Here is a 22,566-nt window from a genome sequence, read left to right on the forward strand (position 1 = left end):
ATACCCCTGCACCCTCCCACACTCCAAACCCCTCAGCCCTGCTCCCACCCCAGATGAGTTTTGTTATGTGAACCAATATGAAGGTGATATGTCACACATCACTTGCATATTGGTGCACATAACAAACTTCATTCCACACATGTGTGGGAAAAATTAGAAGGAACACAGCTCCAGACATGAAAATATCTTTGTTTCATGGAAATTTCAGGAGACATCCACCTTTGCCTCCCTCCCACGAGTCCTAAAATCTTTGTACATGGAGGGTCAGATTCCAATCACTCTTATATCACTGTAAAACAGGAGGAACTCCACTGAGGACAATGGAATTACAATAATATGAGATAAGAATAAGGTCTATATTTCATTCTAGTCTAAACCTTGTTTTTGAAAACCTGTATTAAAGTGCTAGCCTCCTTTTCTGACACCTTCCCACTGACTGAAAATTTTCATTTATTATATTTACTTTACAGTAGGAGTTTTAATGTTCCCTGGCAGTTTCAGAAACTGTAATAGAAATAATTTTACTAAACTCCAATAGATGCAAGAGTTAAAGTTCGGTGAAACAATTTCCTTATAACTTTTGTCATCTGTGACTTTCACACAGTATCTTTGAGTGCCCCATTCAGTTGCTATAACAACATCTGTTGTTGGAAACTTCAAGTTGTATTTGTCACATGCATACCACCCGAATGGAAGTAGGAAAATTATACGTTAGCTTTGACATCGTATCACATGACATGCTTAATTTATCTGGATGTAACTGGCTGAGAGTGGTTCAGCCTGTTACTTGGCTGGCATAAATTTACTTCCTTGTTGGCTTTGTGGACCATTAGTCATTAATTTTAAGTAGTAGCAAAGTGCTTTGCAGTTTGATTACGGGAGGAATTAATTGTGTAAGGTATGGGATTATTTACAATGGAAAATAAATTAAAATGAGGGAGTAGATGTTTTTAAAATTCTTTTTGGCTTCATTTCTAATGTTTGTCACTGTAGTTTAGTAATATCTCTGTTGTTGGGACATCTTTCAAAACATGTTATGCAATATGTATGAAACATTACAGGAGTTTTCAGAAATTCCTCCAAAGCTGGAAATTTGAGCTTAAAGGAAAAATCTTCAAATTGTAAAATAGAATTAGTTATGCTGGCTATCAAATAGTTTGGGTGCATATTTATGTAGTTTGTAACACTGATCGAGCTCTGATATATTTCTCTGTAAAAATATTAAATCTTTTCTTGACATCATTGATGTTATTAACAAAAAGTCTGCTCCTGCTCCAGTTTAAGTCAATGGAATTTTTCCTTTGGCTTCAATGGGAACTGGACCGGACCTATAGACTTGGAAGATTTATAAGTTCTAAATATTTAAGGTTTTGTTTTCTTCATTTCTCTAGGCTGAACCAACTGATTATTGTCAGTGATCAGATATTGTTCTGTATCTCTGTTGGCACATCTAGCACTTTCTTTAAATATCTTTGTAAAAGCACATTTTTCTTCAGGTATTTGGATATTCATTTATTCACAGGTTAGAAAGAATCATTAAGGGAAGAAAAATGTTTTGCATTTTTAGTGGTACCTAAAATTTTTAAATTTTAATTAAGAAACAAATGTAACACATTCCAAGAATAAAACTTTACAGTACCACTAGGTTTTGAAATATCTGTGAAAGAATGCTTCCATTGCTGCTTTGTTAATTCTGCATTAATTTATAACTACCAAATGAAAGCCTCCAGCCTCAACAATTAAGAAAACTACAAATAGTTTGAATTGGTTTATCTTCAAAATGTTACTCAGTAGCACAAGATATTATTTATTATTTATACCACAGCAACACCCAAGGGCCACAGTTAGAATCAGGAGTCCAAGGTGCTGGGAGCTGTACAAACATAAAATAAGAGATCTCTGTTCTGGTCTGTGCTTCCAATATAAATAGATGGAGACTTAAACTCCAAGTGCCACATTTTCAAATGGCTTTTGATCCAGTCTCCATTTCTGTGTGTGCAACTTTGTATGTTCAGTTTTTGTCTTGCTCACATGTCTTGCTCACATAAGGCCTGATGCTTCATTTTCCTCCACCTTATGATTTCATTTTGCACATGTGCAAATGACTGCAGAGCAGCTCAGAGTCAGAGCATAGATGCCCAACATTTTCTGAAAAAAAAGCTCCTTTAAGTTGTTTCAAATTGATTTCACAAAAACAGAATTTTGAAATATCAGTAATCAGTTTTGAAAAACATGGCCTGTGAGTCCTGGTTTAAAAAATAAGATCATTCTTCCTTTTTAGACCAATCCTCTTCTTTATTTTTATGATATTACTCAAAAACTGGGAATGAAATGTAGTGTGCCCAAATAAAGGCCAAGTTTTGAAAATTCATCCATTATGTTTTTTTAATATTCTGTTTCCTCCATCCATTATCTAAGCAGTTATTAATTCACCTACCTCCATCCACCACATCTTCCTCCATTACTGTCATGCTATCATTAACATTTCATGTAACTTTGGGCCTGTGAGTCATGCTAAAAATCTAGCTGCTTGTAACTACAACTAAGAAGATCTATGAATAGTTTTGTATAGTTTGTCAGCAATCAAGAACCCTTGATTTTTCTACCTTTGGAACCCGAACTATTTAAATTAGAGAGGGGACATAAAGTTTGGGGGAGATTTTGCAGCCCCTTGAGTGCTACATATAAATAGCTTTTTTGCCCCTCCTAAGTAATTTGATCCAGAAGGTGAGCTGTTGCTATAAGATAAAAGCCCTTTTGGCTACTCAGTTTTCTGCATTGTTTCTGATTCCTATAGCATCTACAATGATCTTACTTTCTAGTTATATTCATAGTAAGGGGAAACTTGTGTGGGACCAAGCCCCTAAGACTGCATATTTTGCAGGAAACAGTGAATCTCACTGTAGCAATGAGGGGACCATAGCTCTTGGCGTGTACTGAATACCCAGACAAGAAGTTAAAGGTTTGGGAGGTTGTGAAAGGGAATTTAAATGATGTAAAAGTTTTCAAGAATCATAACCCTACAAGAGAATAAAAGCTCTGCTTCTAAGGTAAAGTTTCTGAGCAATTCTTTATTGATTAAGAGCTATAAAATAAAACCCAGCAGTTTGTCCCAGAACTATTTATTGCCCTTTCCAAAATTTGTTGGATGATTTCACAGTTGAAAATTGTTATATGCTCCAATTCTTTTCCAGAAACATTTTGCACTCTGCACTGCTTAGTTTGAGGAGAGAATGGAGATTGGAAGAACTGAGGGATGACCCCATCTATATCCATACAGAGCTTTAAAAAATAATAGAATAAAAAAGACTATTTTATACTACAGTTCCATACTTGCAACTGCATATTCTATTGGACCTTTCTGATCTCACTAAAGTTAATGAAAGGACTTCCATTGATTTCAGTGGGCACTGGATGAGGCTCAATAGGCTGCACCCAATCTGAACAGGTCAAAAGTTTCTTCCTGAAATACATAGACAAAACATCTATTTTCAGCAAATTTCAAAATAGCATTTGGGTCTTCCCCCCACCTTCTCAGCTTCATGAAAAAATGAACAACACTATCTATTATTCCTTGAAAGACTCAGAACATTTCCTGTGGAACTGTTAAAGTTTTCAAGGATTTCTGATTGCTTGTCACAGATTATCATCATCATGCTGAGGACTAGTTATTAATTTTTTTTTAATTCTCTGAATGCTATATATTGTACACTAACAAAGAAGCCTACCCTGGCTTCGCTGATTTCTGTAAAAAATATAGAATTAGGCTTTCTCTGAGTGAACGAAAGCGAACAAGCAACAAAAGCCAAAGAAGCCATAAACTAAGAGAGAAGCAAAAATCAGAGAAGTGAAAGTTGATTGCCTATTTTGTAACAAGTGTACATGGTTTAACATGAATCAACCTTACATAAACAACTCGCCTTCCCCTACGCTTGCTTGATTTAACACAGAATATAAGAGCATGCAGGGTCAATGAGGGTGAACCAAGGCTCTGGTCACAAGAATACAAAGGTGACCTTGTTCTACTATGATGTCAGATATTTTATCTGAATCCTCAATCGAGTCCTCCAGCTACTGTATCCTTGAGAGAGCTAGCATAGATATTAAAATATTGGAAACATGAAGGACACTGGTTAAATAAGAAGTGTGTGACAAGTTCAGTGGACCAAATGAATGACAAAATGCAATCAAAGTTTCAAGAAATGTTTATGCACACAGCATTCTGATGTATAAGTGAAATAAATGTATTGCTTTCCTATATTGTCTGTTGCAATTATTCTGTTTTTTTCATTATGAACAAATTCTGCTTTAACTCTAAAAATAGGCCTAATTCACTTCCTTTTCCTCTTTCTGTTTAACAGTCATATATACATACTGCAAAATACAGACAGCCATTAATTGGGCTTGTGCAGAATGCTTTTTGTTGTTTATCTCTGCTAGGCAATGTAAAACACAATACTGCTTCTCCAGATATAAGCAGCAGAGAATCCTGTGGCACCTTATAGATTTAACAGACGTTTTGGAGCATGTGGCATTCATCTGACGAAGTGGGTATTCACCCACGAAAGCTCATGCTCCAAAACGTCTGTTAGTCTATAAGGTGCCACAGGATTCTCTGCTGCTTTTACAGATTCAGACTAACACGGCTACCCCTCTGATACTTCTCCAGATATGTCACTGGCTTTGATTTCATGTGTAAAGCCATAACTAATTTGGGTCCTGAGCCCTGGCTAAATCACAGTCCACCTCTCTGTTTCTGGTCATTTGCAGCACTAAAAATCAGCTGAGCTACGTCTGTATCTTGGACTGGAACTATGGGGGACTAGATGCAGGACATTCTTGGTACAAGGCCCTTGGCATTGGAATCTGCTTTCTGTGTTGGTCTCTTGAATGCCTAATTTGTTGACCTTCAGACTATAATGGAAAGCTCATCTGTTGACTTCCATTAGGGAAATAAAGTGGGATGAATTTTACAGAGGTGGTTGCTTCCCATTATCAAGGTTGCTACTAGGCTGCCCTCCACTTTGGTTTGGAAAATTTAATTAGCCTGGAAATTGTCAGATTTATTTGGAAGACATGGGAGAATATTTTTGCAAAGCCTTAAGAATTTGCTTTAATCATTTATGAGCTAGATCATTAAAAATTCTCATGATCTGAAATGTTGACTTTGCCTACTGTTTGTCTCATTCTGTAGCTCAAAATGGCTTGTTATTGTTCCCCCTTTGAGATTTCCACATATATATATCTTGAAAACTTGTGTGCTGGACCAAAAATGAAGAAAATAAATTATAATTAAACCAAGTCATTAATTTAATTTCCTTTGGATAGTTTTAGGTTCAATCCTATTCCAACTGATTTCAGTGGGAGTTTTTTGCCACTTACTTTAGTGAGAGAAGTCTTGGACACTATGGTCTAAACTTTCAAAAACATGAGCTCAGTTTTTTCGCCTCAGTTTTTGAGTCCCCAGCATAAAACAACTATGTTTTGGTGTTGTCTTATTTCTAGGTTTAAGTCATATTGAATTTGTTCTGAAGACACTGAATAAACTAAATACTTCTTTTCAAATGGAGCCTTCAAAATAATTATTGGAAAGTTTCGTATAGTGCCTAGGCTTTCTTGTGTCCCTTTACCAGCCCAGTGAAACCCCATTATATCACAACACTCAAAACATAAATAGATTTTACTGACTATCCCCAGGCAGCCTTACTATCGCTTTTTAATCTTTATACAGTACAAGAGTGATAAGCACTTTAAAAATGCAGATAGATTAGATAGATTTTGACATTGGCTTGTGCAAGACACAATTTTCAAGGGCAGAAATAATAAAATGTTTAAGGATTTTCTATTGAAAAACTAGACTCAATTCTCCATCACTGAAAACTGATAGAGAAAAGAAAAAAGCCAATAGAGAATATATTCCACAATAGCCCCCCTCATCAGTGCTTTATTTCAATGGCCAAAACAAAGATACCAGAGTTGGTGCTTATATAAAATGCATTCTCTTCGAGAGCTTTTCATGACCCTTTAAAAATGCTGGGGTGATATTTTCCTTGTAGACAGTGCATTTTCAGTGCCAGATTCTTTCTACAATTTCCAAATAGCTAGAGGAATATGGATTTTGTTTTATAGCCATTATTAGTTTGGTCAGCTCAGCTCATCCCTTTAATTTAAAGATAGGGACTCCCTATTCATAACATATCAAATAAACTTTATTCTCATTTACCTATGAATAGACACTGACAAAACAGCCTAGGGAATTCAGCAAACTATCAAATTGATCCAAAACTTTGTTTAAAACCTAGTTAATGTTGCTAGATGATTATCTACTGGACTTTTATTTTATTTAGATTTAAATAATAACCTAAAGATGCCTATTCAACGACCACAGGACACTAACACTAATTAATATAATACTTAAATGCTCAAACAGAATTAAAATAATTATTCAACAGGACTTCCAGCCAGCCAGCCAACTACAGAAGCATCCTTTATACCTGTTCGTAATCCCAAAATTAGGGATGGCATTACCTTCAGCCACTCTCCAGATACCCAGGCCCAATTAGTCTCTTTTGAGCAACGCCTGCAAAGTCACCACATTTGGGGGGGGCGGGGTATTTCGAGGGTGGGAGCAAATTCCAGGTTCTGACGCTCTCACACACAATGCCTGCCAGCCACTTACCTCTCTTTTATAACGAGAGAGGATCCACTTGATCATTCCTGCTGACTGTTTAAGCTGTGGATTATGGCACAGGAAAGAGGCATCCCTCACATAAGGCAACTCTAGCCCTTTAGGGCTATATGGTCATAACCAACGACCTTCGAATTCCACACTGGTAGACTAGTGAGTATGCTGTAGATGACCCCTAATTGAACCTAGTAATGATTGGCAAATTTACACACTCATCCAAAGGGGCTGATATTACCACATCATTTCCTCGGGCCTTGCCCCACTCCCTGCACCTCACCTCATCTCATATGTGTGAGCTTCAGCCAGCTCGATTGTCATCCATGACCGTGATGAACCCCCGTTGTATTAGTATGTGAGCACTTTGAGCTTTAATAGATTTAGGGCCTCACAACCCCCTAAATGATGGAAGTATTACTACACCATGATTTAAATGACTACTGAGCAGAAGCTCCAGTGACAGAATGGTCCCACTAAAGCACTTGAAACACATTGCTTAAGGTCACCAGAAAGGCTTTAACAGAGCCAGGAAATGAACCTGATTGCCTTGCAGTCCCAAGTCATTACCTTTAATCACAAGATCCTCCCTTTCATGTCTTACTGGACCTACAAACTGCAAGGTACTTAAAAAGTGCACAAGTTTTAAAATCATAGTAATGCATAGAACTGTAATGGGACCTCGAGAGGTCATCTAGTTCCAGTCTACTGGCACGTTGAGGCGGACTAGGTATGTATCTAGACCATCTCTGACAGGTGTTTGTCCAACCGTGCTCTTAAAAATCCCCAATGATTGAGGATTCCACAACCTCCCTAAGCAATTTTATTCCAGTTGCCGTAACCACTCTGATTAGGAAGTTTTTCTGAATTGTCACCTAACCGGCCTGCTGTAGTTTAAGCCACTGCGTCTTGGCCCTATCCTCAGAGGTTAAGAGAAGAGATTTTTTCCCCCTCCTGTACAACCATTTTATGTACTTGAAAACTGTTATGTCCCCTCTCAGTCTTCTCTTCTCCAGACTAAACAAACCCAATTTTTTCAATCTTCCCTCATAGGTCATGTTTTCTAGACCTTTAATCATTTTTGTTGCTCTTCTCTGGACTTGCTTCAATTTGTCCATATCTTTTCTGAAATGTGGCGCCCAGAACTGAAGACAATACTCCAGTTGAGGCCTAATCAGCACGGAGTAGAGAAGAAGAATTAGTTCTCATGTCTTGTTTACAATACTCCTGCTAATGCATCCCAGAATGATGTTTGCTTTTTTTGGCAACAGCGTTACACTGTTGACTCATATTTAGCTTGTGATCCACTCTGACCCCCAGATCCCTTTCTACAATACTCCTTCCTAGGCAGTCATTTCCCATTTTGTATGTGTGCAACTGATAGTTAGAGTACTTTGCATTTGTCCTTATTGAATTTCATCTGATTTACTTCAGACTACTTCTCCAGTTTGTCCAGATGATTTTGAATTTTAATCCTATCCTCCAAAGCACTTGCAGCCCGTCCAATCTTGGTATCATCTGCAAACTTTATAAGTGTACTTTCTATGCCATTATCTAAGTCAAGAATTGGCTACCTTTGGCACACGGCTCATCAGGGAAATCTGCTGGCAGGTCAGGATGGTTTGCTTAATTGCAGCATCCACAGGTTCATCCGATCTCAGCTCCCACTGGCCGCGGTTCACCATTCCAGGCCAATGGAGTCTGTGGGAAGCGGCGGCCAGCACATCCCTCTGTCCGCGCCACTTCCTGCAGCCCCCATTGGCCTGGAACGGCGAACCGTGGCCAGTGGGAGCTGCGATTGGCTGAACCTTTGGACACTGCACGTAAACAAACTGTCCTGGCTCATCAGCAGATTTCCCTGATGGGCTACATGCCAAAGGTTGTCAAGTATCAGAAGGGTAGCCATGTTAGTCTGGATCTGTAAAAGCAGCAAAGAGTCCTGTGGCACTTATAGACTAACAGACGTACTGGAGTATGAGCTTTCGTGGGTGAATACCCACTTCGTCAGATGCATGCATACCCACGAAATCTCATGCCTCAATACGTCTGTTAGTCTATAAGGTGCCACAGGACACTTTGCTGCTTGTGCCAAAGGTTGACAATCCCTGATCTAAGTCATTGATGAAGATATTGAATAGAACTGGACCCAGAAGCGATCCCTGTGGGACCCCACTTGTTATGCCCTTCCAGCATGACTGTGAACTAGTGATAACTATTCTCTGGGAACGATTTTCCAGTCAGTTATGCACTCACCTTATAGTAGCTCCATCTAGGTTGTATTTCCTAGTTTGTTTATGAGAAGGTCATGCGAGACAGTATCAACAAGCCTTATGTATATCACATCTACCACTTTCCCCCTTGCACAAGGTTTGTTACCTTGTGCTATTAGGTTGGTTTGGCACGATTTGTTCTTGAGAAATCCATGCTGACTGTTATTTATCACCTTATTATCTTCTAGGTGTTTGCAAATTGATTGCTTAATTATTTGCTCCATTCTCTTTCTGTGTACAGAAGTTAAGCTGACTGGTCTGTAATTTCCTGGGTTGTTCTTATTTCTCTTTTTATAGATGGACACTATATTTGCCCTTCCCCAGTCTTCTGGAATGTCTCCAGTCTTCCATGACTTTTCAAAGATAATTGCTAATGGCTCAGATATCTCTCCTCAGTCAGCTCCTTGAGTATTCTAGGATGCATTTAATCAGGCCCTGGTGATTTGAAGACATCCAACTTGTCTAAGTAATTTTTGACTTGTTCTTTCCCTATTTTAGACTCTGATCCTACTTCATTTTCACTGGCATTCACTATGTTGGACATCCAATCGCCACCAACCTTCTTCGTGAAAACCAAAACAAAGAACTCATTAAGCACCTTTGCCATTTCCACATATTCTGTTATTGTCTCCCCCCCCGCCCCACAGTGAGTAATGGGCCTACTCTGTCTTTGGTCTTTCTCTTGCTTTTAATGTAGTTGTAGAATGTTTTCTTGTTTCCTTTTATGTCCCTAGCTAGTTTGTTCTCATTTTGTGCCTTGGCCTTTCAAATTATGTCCCTACATATTTGTGTTATTTGTTTATATTCATCCTTTGTAATTTGACCAAGTTTCCACTTTTTGTAGGACTCTTTTTTGAGTTTTAGATCATTGAAGATCTCCTGGTTAAGCCAGAGTGGTCTTCTGCCATACTTCCTACCTTTCCTACACAGTATGATAGTTTGCTCTTGTGCCCTTAATAATGTCTCTTTGAAAAACTGCCAACTGTCTTCAATTGTTTTCCCCTTAGACTTGCTTCCCATGGGATTTTACCTACCAACTCCAAGTTTGCTAAAATCTGCCTTCTTGAAATCCATTGTCTTCATTATGATGTTATCCCTCCTATCATTCCTTAGAATCATGAACTATACCATTTCATGATCACTTTCATCCAAGCTGCCTTCCACTTTCAAATTCTCAACCAGTTCTTCCCTATTTGTCAAAATCAAATCTAGAACAGCCTTCCCCGGTAGCTTTCTCCACATTCTGAAATAAAAAAAAATGTCTCCAATACATTCCAAGAGATTGTTGGATAATCTGTGCCCTGCTGTGTTATTTTCCCAACAGAGGTCTGGATATTTGAAGCCCCCCATCACCGCCAAGTCCTGTGCTTTGGATGATTTTGTTAGTTGTTTGAAAAAAGCCTCATCTACCTCTTCTTCCTGGTTTGCTGGTCTATAGTGGATGCCAACCATGACATCACCCTTGGTTTTTTTTTACGCCTTTTATCCTTACCCAGAGACTGTCAACAAGTCTGTCTCTTATTTCTATCTCAACCTCAGTCCAAGCATATACATTTTTAATATATAAGGCAACACCTCCTCCCCTTTTCCCTGCCTGACCTTCCTGAGCAAGCTGTATCCTTCTATACCAATATTCCACTCATGCGTATTATCCACCAAGTCTCCGTGATGCCAACTATGTCATAGTTGTGTTTATTTCCTAGCATTTCGAGTTCTTCCTGCTTATTCCTCATACTTCTCACATTAGTATACAGTCATCTAAGATACTGATTTGATTTGCTCCCCACCTCCCAGTTCTGTCTTGTCTCTCCCTTATTTCTGCTATAACAGCCCATGCTCCCCCAAATTCCTACCCTTCTCCCAGGTCTTCATGTTTTTGACTTATCTGATGGCTTTGGTCACCATCCCCTGTCGAACCTAGTTTAAAGCCCTTCTCACTAGGTTAGGAAGTCTGTAGCCAAATGTGCTGTTCTCCTTCCCCGATAGGTGGACCCCATCTCCGTTTAGCAGTCCTTTTTCCTGGAACAGCATCCTGTGGTCATGGAAGCCCAAGCCCTCCTGGAGACACCATCTGCACAACCAGGCATTCACGTCCAGCATGCATCTGTCTCTGCCGAGGCCCCTATTCTTGACTGGAAGGGCTGAAGAGAACACCACCTGTGCTCCCAACTCCCTCACCCTTACTCCCAGAGCTCTGTAGTCACTTCTGATCTGCTGAGGGTCATATCTCACAGTAGCATTAGTGCCCACATGGATGAGTAGCATGGGGTAATAGTCAGAGGGCCGGATGATCCTTGACAATTTCTCCGTAACATCTTGGATATGGGCCCCTGGCAGGCAGCATAGTTAAGGATCTCATAAATGTGCCAGTAGGATAAACATAGACACAGTATTTGTATCAAACACAAAGAAATGCATATTTCATCACAATACAGCAACATTAACACAGAGCTCAAATCAATACTATTATTTCATTAGGAATCTCAAAACATACACACAATGCAAAATACTTCTTGAAAAAGACTGTGAAAAGAGAAAAATGATACATGTACACATTAGTGATACATTGATCAGCTTCATATAGAAACATACATGTGTGAGAGAAAGGATGGTCTTGTGGTTAGGGTAGAAATCTAGGATTTGATAGATCTGTGTTCAGTTCTTTGTTCTGCTATAGGCTTCCAGTGTGACTTCAACCAAATTACATTATCTTTCTGTGCTTCATTTATCCAGCTGTATAAAATAGAGCTTTCCTACCTTACATCATTAATACATTAATGATGGTGAGGTGCTCAGGTAACAAGGTCACAGACGTATCTTAGACACATACTTCAGCAGTGCTATATGCTTTTTTTAACTCAACTATTTAAACAACATAATTATCAAGAAATAGCAAAAATCTATTGTCAGTTAATCTATTAATTGATATTACCTACTTAGCAGTGTCCCATAAAAGAAAATATTTGAATAAAAACATTAAGATAATAAAAGTAATGCTATTAAGAAGCTACCATTTGGGGGTCAAATTTAAGATTGTTTTGTCTGGATGAAATATATATTTCTTTCTGACTGTTTATAAAGTCCTCATCTGTAGTTGTAGTAGGGTCCCTATGGTGCAAAGCTGCCATAAAGCCATTTTTTCTTATATTTTGTTTAAAGAAGGCACTCCATTTCAAGTGCTTTATTGGCAGTTAAAGATTTTGCTGTTACATGGTAGCATATGGAAGAACAGTTTCTCATTAGAGCAAGTATGCATGGTCAGTTAGAGCAAATCAATAGATGCTTTGTTGTGCTTATAGACAAATTAAAGGTCTTCATAGAGTGATGTGCAGCTAAACAACTATCTCTGTTATGAAAGCTTTTAGATATGTTGTGTATCTGGGCTATTTAACTATAATTTATCATTTTTCTATCTAATTATGGAGGAAGCACAAGTACAATCAGACTGTCTAGTCCAAGTAAACAACACTGCTATTTCTAGGGCATATTTATCGTTTTGCAAGATTCTTTCCATATTACATGAATGTTATTCATATGAAGAGTCTCAAGGCCTACTCCTGTTTCTTTGGTTTTCATGAGTGATTAAAGGTAATTTTTCTTTTAATCGAACATAAAAATATTTTTCTTTTGAATAATGTTAATCAGCAGATAATTACATGTCTGTTTTGCTTTTTTAGGAAGTCAGGCAATTTTTGATTAACTATATTAAGCAATTTGTCTAGTATAATGAACCTTGGAGATGCTATTAAGGCAGATAAGATCAGTGGTGCAGTAAGGCATTATGATCCAGTACGCAATACCAGTAAGCTATTTATAGCTGGTATTGTGTACTGAAAAGACACAGTAGAAGCAGAACGGGGGGCCGCCCGGCAGCCCCATGCTGGCAGCTTCTCTGGCGCAACTGTACTGTCCCCAGCCCCTTGATGCATCTGCGTGCCCAAATCTCCTGTCTGGGGACTGTACAGCAGCCCAGCTGGAGGACAGGGCTGGGGGAAGTACAGCTGCACCACAGGAGCTGCTGGCGAGGGGCTACCCAACCGGTGGCCCCATGTTCTGCTCCTTTTGCCACTGCGGTTTCTGGGAGAGCCCTGAACCACAAGGCTCTCCTGGGAGCTACAGCAGTGAAAGAAGAAGAACATGCAGCTCCTCCAGTGCGGCTGTACTGCCCCCATGCCCACCCTCAACCCTTCGACACAGCTGCGTGCGTGCCTCTTCTGTCCGGGTCTGTACAGCAGAGGACAGGGCTGGAGGCGGGGTTGGGGGTGGTGCAGCTGCTCTGGAGTAATTTGTAGTGAGTGACTGAAAAAGTTTGATTGGATTACTGAAGGCTCTTGTAATAGTCAACTTAGCCTTTTATGCCTAGGTTATCCAACTGGAATTTAACAGCCCACAGCAATGAGTTATGCTGAAAGTTCTTGTTTATAAGAGCCACCTCCCATAATCTCTCTGTGCCTCATTTATCCAGCTGTATAAAATAGAGCTTCCGTATCTTACATCATCAAAGATCTTCATAATGAGATCTTTTATTGTAGTTTTAGAGATACTTAATTATGAAGTGGCATGGCAAAGTAGCTGAGATCTACATACTACGACCTAAAGTTGTGAGCAAACCTGTTAGTTTTCATCTTGAGCTTATCAAAATTTTGGGTGATCAGCTTTGTCTTGCACTTCGCTTTATCCCACATGCCTCAAAGGAGTTGCATGTTTTACTTTCATTGATTTCCCCCCACCATCTTACAGAACTAAATGTTGAAAAGATGTGCCATTTTGATTATATGACTGTTGGTTTTTTGTTTACCCATTGTAGTTTTGGTCATTAAAAAGTCAGATTAGGAAAGCTCTTACTGTGGATATCTGGAGGGTAGAAGCTGTAGACAAAAGCCAAGTATAAAAGCTGACAAAAAGACGTAAAAGTAGTCTACGAAATTATTTATCTGGAACCCTGCTTAGGATAGAGAGTAAGAAGTTTTCCTTGACTCAGTGGAAGATTCAACAGTATTAGTTCAGTGTAATTATGGTAATATAAGTAATTATTACAGGTAATAACATGAATTATACTGTAAGTGTATGCTGCACTTTAAAAGCTCACAGCAGTAGTTCAGATGCATAACAGGTGGAGACTGCAGCCAATTGAGTACTGCATAATAATGCCTCCAGAGGTACACTGGATGACAAATGTAGCATTGACTCCAACACATGGCAGCCTTGCAACCACTTCCTGTTGTGCAAGGGAGTTTGATCATGGCCACATCTCTGCTATGCCTTGGAGAGGACAACAGCACTAATGGTCCATCTCCTTTGCAGGAGAACTGGGTGGGTACAAAGACTCCCTCCACACTTTCTCCCTTTACTGTCATCTCAGCAGATTCATAAATGGGAAGGCTTAGTACAGGCATCCTGCATATCCCCTTACCTTGCACAATTATATAGAGACTAGTCACAAGTCTATCCATAATGTACATAATTATACTTTTCCTCATGACAAACGTTGAACTAGTTTGTCTCTGTTCATACTGATTTCTAGCCTTCTATTTCTGCACACTATCTTGCACTACACTTCCCATCATGTCATTCACACTCTCATTCACTCACACACAAATCTGCCAACTCATCTCCCTCTTTAAAGTCCCTATGCCTTCCTCAAGTGCATAGTTGTTAAAATCCTCTTCCCTCCATGATAACCCATGGCTCAGAGACCCTTGCCACCCAAGCTCAGACCCCTTCCCTTCAGGTGGAGAAGTCCACCCCCATTTCCTAACAATCCCCTGCAGCTCAGAACCTCCCTCCACATCAACTCCAACCCCCCAAATTCAGAGCCTTCCCCTTTCCACCTGAGCATTCCCCCCTAACCAACTTCCCCATTCCAAGCCCACCAGCAGACCCACAGGGCAGCCGTGTGTACAGTGGCTTCTGGGGTTTCCAGAATCTGGAAAAACCCCATCCCCACCACCACAAGGAGTCCCAGCTGTCAGCAGGTGATGCTGTACACTGTAATACAGCACCCAGACCACAGGTGCTATGCAATAGTATAATGTATACATATATAGTCTACCTTATATAGTATAGTATACCATAGTCACAGACCTTACATACAGTAAATCTGATATTCCTCTCACTTACACTAGTGGAAGTCAGGACTAACTCCATGAAAGTAAATGGTGTAAAATTGGTACAAAATTAGAATCCATGTGCATAATGTGGCTGATAGCAGGGGCCTTGCTGATATGGTTTAGTTTCACCAGTCCCTGGTGACCTGGCATCCCAGCTTATTTCCCTGATCTAGGCAAAACAACTCCATGATCACAATTCTCCTCAGATAATTCTATCATTGTTCGTAATACGAAAATATTCTCAAACTTGAATTCACAGTAAAAATAGCCATTTGTTTGTGTACTTTAAATACACAATACGTGGAAGAGTCAAATCAGACTCACAGTACATAGACATATAAAATGATCGTGTTCGCATAGTGAGCAGTGGTCACCCATCAAATGTTTCCAGGAATATCTCTGCTATTAGACAATGTAATGATGTGTGATAAGATGTCTAGTTCTAGCACCCTGCATGGAATTATTCATTTATTTCAGTTGAGTGTGGAATTCCTTTTAGAACACATTGGTGCCTATCCAAGGCTGTGGGTGTTCTTGACATACATTTAAATACACAGTAAGTTACAAAACATCAATGGTCAGAATCAGCAGCCCTTCTGTTTCATCACACATGTCTTTAATCACCAGTCACTTGACCAGTTCAGTTTAATATATCAAAGTTTTCACTAGACAAAAATTTCCTCTTCATCTGCCAAAACAGGGAGTCTCATTAGCTCCAGTCCCAGAGTGTAAATGGTTTTGTGTATCTCTTTTAGTCAGCATGGACTCAGGGATAAGAGAGAAGGTCTTCTGGGAACTACTCAAGTCCCTTGTGATTCTGAGAGACATACAAAATCTTTTAGGCTCCTGAACTGGAATACAACCTGGTCTGGCTCACTAATGAAAACCACTGGGTCTCCTTCTGCCATGAGCCAGTAGAGTTGCCCTGTAACTCACTGTAGGGTCCTAGAACATGGCCAACTACTAATGAATGTACTCTAGGGAAGAATCTTACACTAGCTGGGAGATTGAGTGGTGACTTAGTAGCCCTTTTCCACATCTGACTTCGATGATGTGGTGCTTTTCTGCTGCTTCTTTTTTTTTAAGTTACTCAGGCTATAGGAAGCAAAATATCAAGAGAAAAGAAAAATAATGCAAAAATAAAAGAAATTAAAATATTTTTAAACTTCCTCCAGGAAGACCAAGATGGGTACTCAGCAGCATTCTGAGTAAACATGACATTTAAAAATATATGTGAGTGGCAGAAACTGGAAATGGAAGAGATGTTCACTTACATCCTGCTATCCAAGATGGTTGCTGCTATTTCAACTGGAGCTGTACTATTGACTGAGAAAGTCACCTGGACCTGTTAGGAGATGTTACTAAGAGTTTAATCCATGAGCCCTCATAGGCAGACCCCCCTTACTGGTCCCCATGGAGATCAGCTGGGCTGAGTGTGGAAGCAGGAGTCCATGCACACTCAGTACAGAATTATGGTTTAAGCCTTCAGCATGTTTAAGGCAAATATATATTGATAAAGATTATAATACAGACATATTCTAGAGCTGAGATTTTTGTATATGTAGAAATCTATTATTGTTTTGTGGGACGAAAGAGTGACCTTCAGTGAACAATGATGCTCTCAAAGTGTGATTCCAGCATTGTATTGCATTGTCAGGTACTTGCAAATGCAAAAGATCTTCCATTATAAACCTTTATTGCAGCCTCTCTGTCTCTCTAGTTCAGTGGTCCCCAACCTTTTTGGCTGGCGGGCGCCAGCCGAAGGACCACTGCGGCGGTAGAGCACCCACCGAAATGTTTCCAAATTTCGGCAGCATTTTGGCGGCGACACCTCTCGATGACGTCGCTTCTCGACGGCAAGAGATGTCATCAAGAGGTGTCCCTGCCAAAATTTGGGAGCGATGCCTCTCGATGACATCAGTTGTCGGCGACAAGCATCATCATTGAGGGGTGTCCCCGCCAAAATGCCACTGTGGCATTTCAGCTGGTGCTTTCCCGGGGACCAGGATGCGGGTGCATTGAGATGCGTTGGGGACCCCTGCTCTAGTTCATACACACAAGATATATACATGTATAATGTATTTTGCATGTTTTAACATATTATGCAAAATTTCACATATAAAAACATTCTGATAAAATCTTGTTTTTATGTATAAGCTGACCTTCAATAGGAATTATAAAGACTCTATGACAGCAGTCTACTGTCTATATGTATCTATATGTCACTTGAGAAAAGCATGACTCATGATTTTTTGCTACTGAACTGATTAAACTTCTATCCTGAAACTACAAGAGAGTAATTGTTCAGACTGATGTTCTCAATGTCCTACATTCAACACAGTTTACTCTTGATTTATTAAGCTTCCAGGTAAACATGATTTACCTAGTTTCTTGTGCAAATATTTTTACTGTGTCCTTTTGCTAATTGGTATCATAGAAATACTATGAGTATCTTTATATTTCTGTCCTTTCCAAGCTTACTATATGTAAAAAAACCAAAGTGTATTTCATTTCCCATTTCAGATATTATATTGGATTTTTGTGATTTGAATTGTTTTGATCTATATTTTCTAATAATGATGGAGAACACTTGTTTTGTTATATGTCAGGGGTCGGCAACCTCTGGCATGCTGCTCTCCACGGTAAGCCATCCCAGGCCAATTGGGGTGGCGGGAAGCCGTGGCCAGCACATCCCTCACCTGCTCTGCTTCCCATCGCCCCCATTGGCCTGGGACAGTGAACCACGGCCAGTGGGAGCCGCAGTCCGTCGAACCTGCCAACGTGACTGGTACAAACTGGCCCGGCCTGCCAGGGTGTTTACCCTGGCGAGCTGTGTGCCAGAGGTTGCTAACCCTTGTTATATGTTATCACACTTGACAGAAAAATAATCTGGAGTATAAAGCTTTTCCTCTGATGATGGAGAAATATAGAAAAATACCTTCAACTAATGCAGTGGTCCCCAACCCTTTTTGTTTAGCGGGCACCAGACGATGAGCCACGGAGGACTGTGGTGGCGGACAAGCATCCGCCAAAATGCCACTGACAAGCAGTGCCATCCAGAAGTGTCGCCCCCGAAATGCTGCCGAATTTAGTGGCATTTCAGTGGCGACACCTCCGGATGACGCTGTTTGTTGGAGGCAAGCAGCGTCATCCAGAGGTGTCGCCGCCAAAATGCCACCGAATTTCGGTGGCATTTTGGCAGATGCTTGTCTGCTGGCCAGTACATGGACGCACTTAGATGCCGCGGTGGGCGCCCTGGTGCCTGCGGGCACCATGTTGGGGACTCCTTATCTAATGCATATTTTTGTTTCTTTGTTTTTATTGTGGACTTTGGGCATTGGAGGTTTATCACTGTATAGTGCCAGGCCTGGTAGAAATATCTCTTGAGGGGTGAAAATGGGGATTCAGGGAAGTAAATAATTTAAAGGCATGTTTCCTTAAGATTTGGAGTTAAAGTCCAGATTCTCCACCATACCCTAAACATTTATTGTGTTCAGTGCATGTGAGTTGGCCTGGGAGGGTCCCACTCTGGAATTATGTAACATTCCTTTTGCATACTTTAGTGGGTTGGTCTGGACCTTCTTGGGCTCCTCAGCTATTCAGTGGCACTGCTTTAGAGGAACACCACAACCTTAGCATGACATGTAGACTTTCTCTGCATCACTTTCCTCTGCATCCCATGAGGCTATAGCAAATTACAGAAAAAAAAAAGAAAAAGTGGAAAAGGGATGTAAATTGATATGTGCCTACATAAATAACATGATAAGAATCTTTACATAGGCTCTAAACTTTGTTACAGAACATCCAAAGATTATCTTGTCTGTACCATTGTAGAAATGTCAGGCCTCTCCATGACTGTGAGAGATATAGCAATGTGATATGCTCATAGGAGGATGTGTCCTGTGTTAATACTAACTTCCTCCATTAAAGATAAGGGAAGTTTTTGATCTCTCCAGGTCCAGTTTTTCACAATGGGTGGCAAAATACACATTAGCATTTGATTAAACCATCTTGTCCTTTAAAGTTAGTTTGTATATATATATATCACTGCATCAGCTCATTAACACTTGGACAAAGTACCTAGTAAGTTTGTAATTAAACATCCTCTCCCCTCCTGTGGAACTTAGACACAATCATACATTCTTCCTTCCTTGTATTTGTTTATGCTAAAGCCTTGTCATTGCCCCAGTTTTGGTGCATACTTCAAGTGAATTCTTTTACTGTCATGATTCAAATAGAAAAACAAACATTTTTGCATATACTTAAATGTTCTTTTATTCAGCTACCAGTTCCAGGTAACACACCATGCAAATGAAAGTCAGTTCTTTACTATTATATAACTCAGTTAAGAAATATTGAAACACAAGTACAGACATGACAGAGATTAAAAATTAAATGGGCTGGGCATAAACAGCAAGTCCACCCTGGTGTTACATGGCTGGCAGACTTCACAATGGCCAGGCAGAAGATTAAAAAAAAATGGCAACATGTCATAAGCAGATATTATATTAACTGGCTTTTATATTGAGAAAACATTCTATTTGAGTCAAACATCTCCCACTCCTGTAATGAAACGTGCTGGAGTTTTAATATTTTTTTATGATTCTGAGGCCACATCAGTTCAGTTCTCTTTTCCTTTTTTAATGTAAGCAATATTTCCTACCTCTACTAATATCAAGTCAAGACATATGGTTGAAATACCCATTCTATTTACTGTAATAATATAGTATTGTAATTCTCAGATGGCCTCAATGTGTTCTGAATTCAGTAGTTCATAGCGTAACCTTTACTGGTAAAGGTAACAACATATTTGTCTTCTCTTGGCAGATTTATGTTGGTTTGATTTTTCAGCTCAAATTATCTATGTCATTTTAATTCTAGTTTTCATATCAATAAATGGGCTCACTCTCTTACATTTCTCTGATCTTACAAAATATACACAATTCAGACATTTTTTCTCTTCTGTTCAATGTCACTTGAATTTTATTCTTTTCATATGACTGAAGGGCTTCCCCCGCCCTTAGTTTAAGTAACTCCCAAGTAATTTATTTTTCAAGCCTAGTTTCCCCTTTTGTAAGTTTCTATACAAGTTTTTCTCTCTGTTTCTTTAAATCTTTACTACTTGCCTTCTCTTCTCTTCTAATCTAGCATTAATGTCAATTCCTTTCATTGTAAAATAAATAATTCAATAGGTTTTTCCAGGGCACACTTAGAAAGTTTCTACCACTTTAGAAGTTCTTACCATTTCTACTGGTTTCTACTACTATAAGTACAGGAAATGAACAACAACTTTCAAACTGGTAGAAAGGGTTGAAGGTGACCACTGTGTAAGGTTCTGTATTTTGAAGCTGGTTTTCAGCCTCAGACTATAATTTGAGTCCAATCCAATCATATGTCCTAAGAGAGAGATTCTGTCTCAATTTACATCTTATTACACAATATGAAGAGTTGTCACTGAAACTTAGACATTACACATTAGTGTCTATTATTAGAGTATTAGTAAATGAGTGGGAAGAAAAAAGGCTTTCTTAATTCAGAGACTGATGCCTTCAGGTGAGGATATAGCCCTCTTGTAGGTTAATGCACAGGAAGTTTGTTCAATCATCAGTTTTCGATAAGAAAACAAAAGAGACAATGGGCTAGATTCTAATCTCAGTTATGTTGGTGTAAGTATACAATAGCTGTAATGATTTTTGTGGAGATATCCACTGGTATAACTAGAATCAGATTCTCTTGCTTCTTCATAAGCACAAATATTAAATGGATAGCTAGATATTACTTTTTAATAGAAAATAAATATTACCAATTTCAAAATCATGGATTTATGTAATAATCAGAAGTTTGAAACATGAATGTTGTGGTTCAGGAAAGTTTTATCCAATAGTGCTGTCAAAGAATAGAGTAGTTTTTGTTATTATCCATAGTTTTTCTCAGTCCTTAGTATTAGGAGAATGGTATTGAAATGATCATCTGTTGCTACTGATCACACAAAGGCAATCTATTTCTTTCAAGAGATCATGCAATAATTTTTTCAAGCAATGTACCAGAGCTATGTAGGTAACTCCAACACTGCTTTGAAACCTTAGCTCTACCTATTAAATAATGTTGAAATGCCATGGAAATATCCTCTCCTCCTCCCAAATCCAAGTGCATACAAAAATAATTGTATGCAACGGGCCGATGTTACAGATGCTGTACTGGTCTGTGAAGTTGTCATAAATGGATAGGTAAGGTAAGGGTTAAGTTTCTTTTACCTGAAAAGGGTAACCGAACACCTGACCAGAGGACCAATCAGAGAACTGGATTGTTTAAAGTCAGGGGCGGGAATTTGTATACTCGGGGTCTTTGTTGTTTTCTTAGCTATGAGGAAACAAGTCTTCTTCTAATTCTCTCCTAATACTTCTTCTAAACATCTGTAAGTACCCAGGAACCGCAAAGTAATTCAGCTATGATGGTCTTTGGGGTGTATTTACCTGTATGTTAATTTGTTGTGCTGGTTTAATTGGGCTATCTTTTAAATCAGACTGTTTCTTTATATTTTCTTATAAGCAAGAGCCTGTATTGAGTTTCTTAATGCAAGATGATTGTTTTATATTTTCTTTCTTTTTTTCTATAAAGTTTTCTTGTTAAACCTTGTGAAAGTTCTTTTCCTAGGGAGGCAAAGGGAAAAGCCAGGCTGTGGGCTATTTTCCTATTTGGGTCCAGGGAAAGAGCAGACTACGGGGAAAGAGACGAAGAATTCTCTCTGTTCTCTGGTGGTTACAGTTTTTCCCTCGTTCCTGGAGCAAGGGGGGTGGCAGAGCCCAGCTGTGGGTATTTTGCATCTCCATTGTCCTGAGGGAAGCAGAAAAGCTGGTTTCTTGGGTCACACAGGTTAGCCGCGAGGCAAGCCTGATAAGGAGGGGGAAGGGGTTATTTTCCCTGCTTTTAGCATCCAAGGGATTGGGAATCTGGGTGTCCCACCAAGGGAGGGTTGGGGACACCAGAGGGAGGAAAGGGGGGATCAGGCCCCATAGATTAATTCCTGATCTGGTGGCAGCGAGAATATCCAAGCTGGTAGTGAGCTTGGGGGAGTTTCAGGTAAGCCCCCAAACTTTGGACGCAAAAGTCCAGGTTTGGGACAGGACCAGACTGGTGGACACTAAAGTCCAGGTCTGGGACTGGACGGCTAGATTACCACAGAAGTGTTAAAATGTTAGGTACAAACAGTGGGTTCTAGAGACTCTTACAGTTGAGATGTCAAGCTGCAAGTAACAATTATAGATAATGGCTCAGGAGTAATGCTAGAATTTAAGGGATGACAGGAATGGTTAAAAACAGACTAAGTGGATCAGTATCCTTGCAGTGCACATAGCCTGCAGTCTGAACGTAAAATGTGGGTTCACTGTTCTTATTAAAGCAAGTGTTGTGGAAAGGCTGGCTGGTTTGAATTTTTCCAAAGGCTAGAGAGATTTCAGAGGAAAAAGTTAAACTTAACAGAAGAACCAGTAGAGGGATTAATTTT

At 39.5% G+C, this 22,566-nt stretch overlaps 1 protein-coding gene across 1 annotated transcript in view; it reads left to right on the forward strand.

Annotated features, from left to right (window-relative positions):
- The first annotated feature begins 839 nt into the window (after nucleotides 1-839).
- SLC16A7 (solute carrier family 16 member 7) overlaps nucleotides 840-22,566 on the forward strand; it is a 94,437-nt gene continuing 72,710 nt past the window's right edge. Inside the window, exon 1 of the mRNA XM_032805182.2 lies at nucleotides 840-898. The gene's annotated coding sequence lies outside the window, so the exon portion shown is untranslated. The remainder of the gene's footprint in view (nucleotides 899-22,566) is intronic.

The sequence above is a fragment of the Chelonoidis abingdonii genome, chromosome 1 (assembly GCF_003597395.2).
Source record: "Chelonoidis abingdonii isolate Lonesome George chromosome 1, CheloAbing_2.0, whole genome shotgun sequence".
Classification (NCBI taxonomy): domain Eukaryota; kingdom Metazoa; phylum Chordata; order Testudines; family Testudinidae; genus Chelonoidis; species Chelonoidis abingdonii.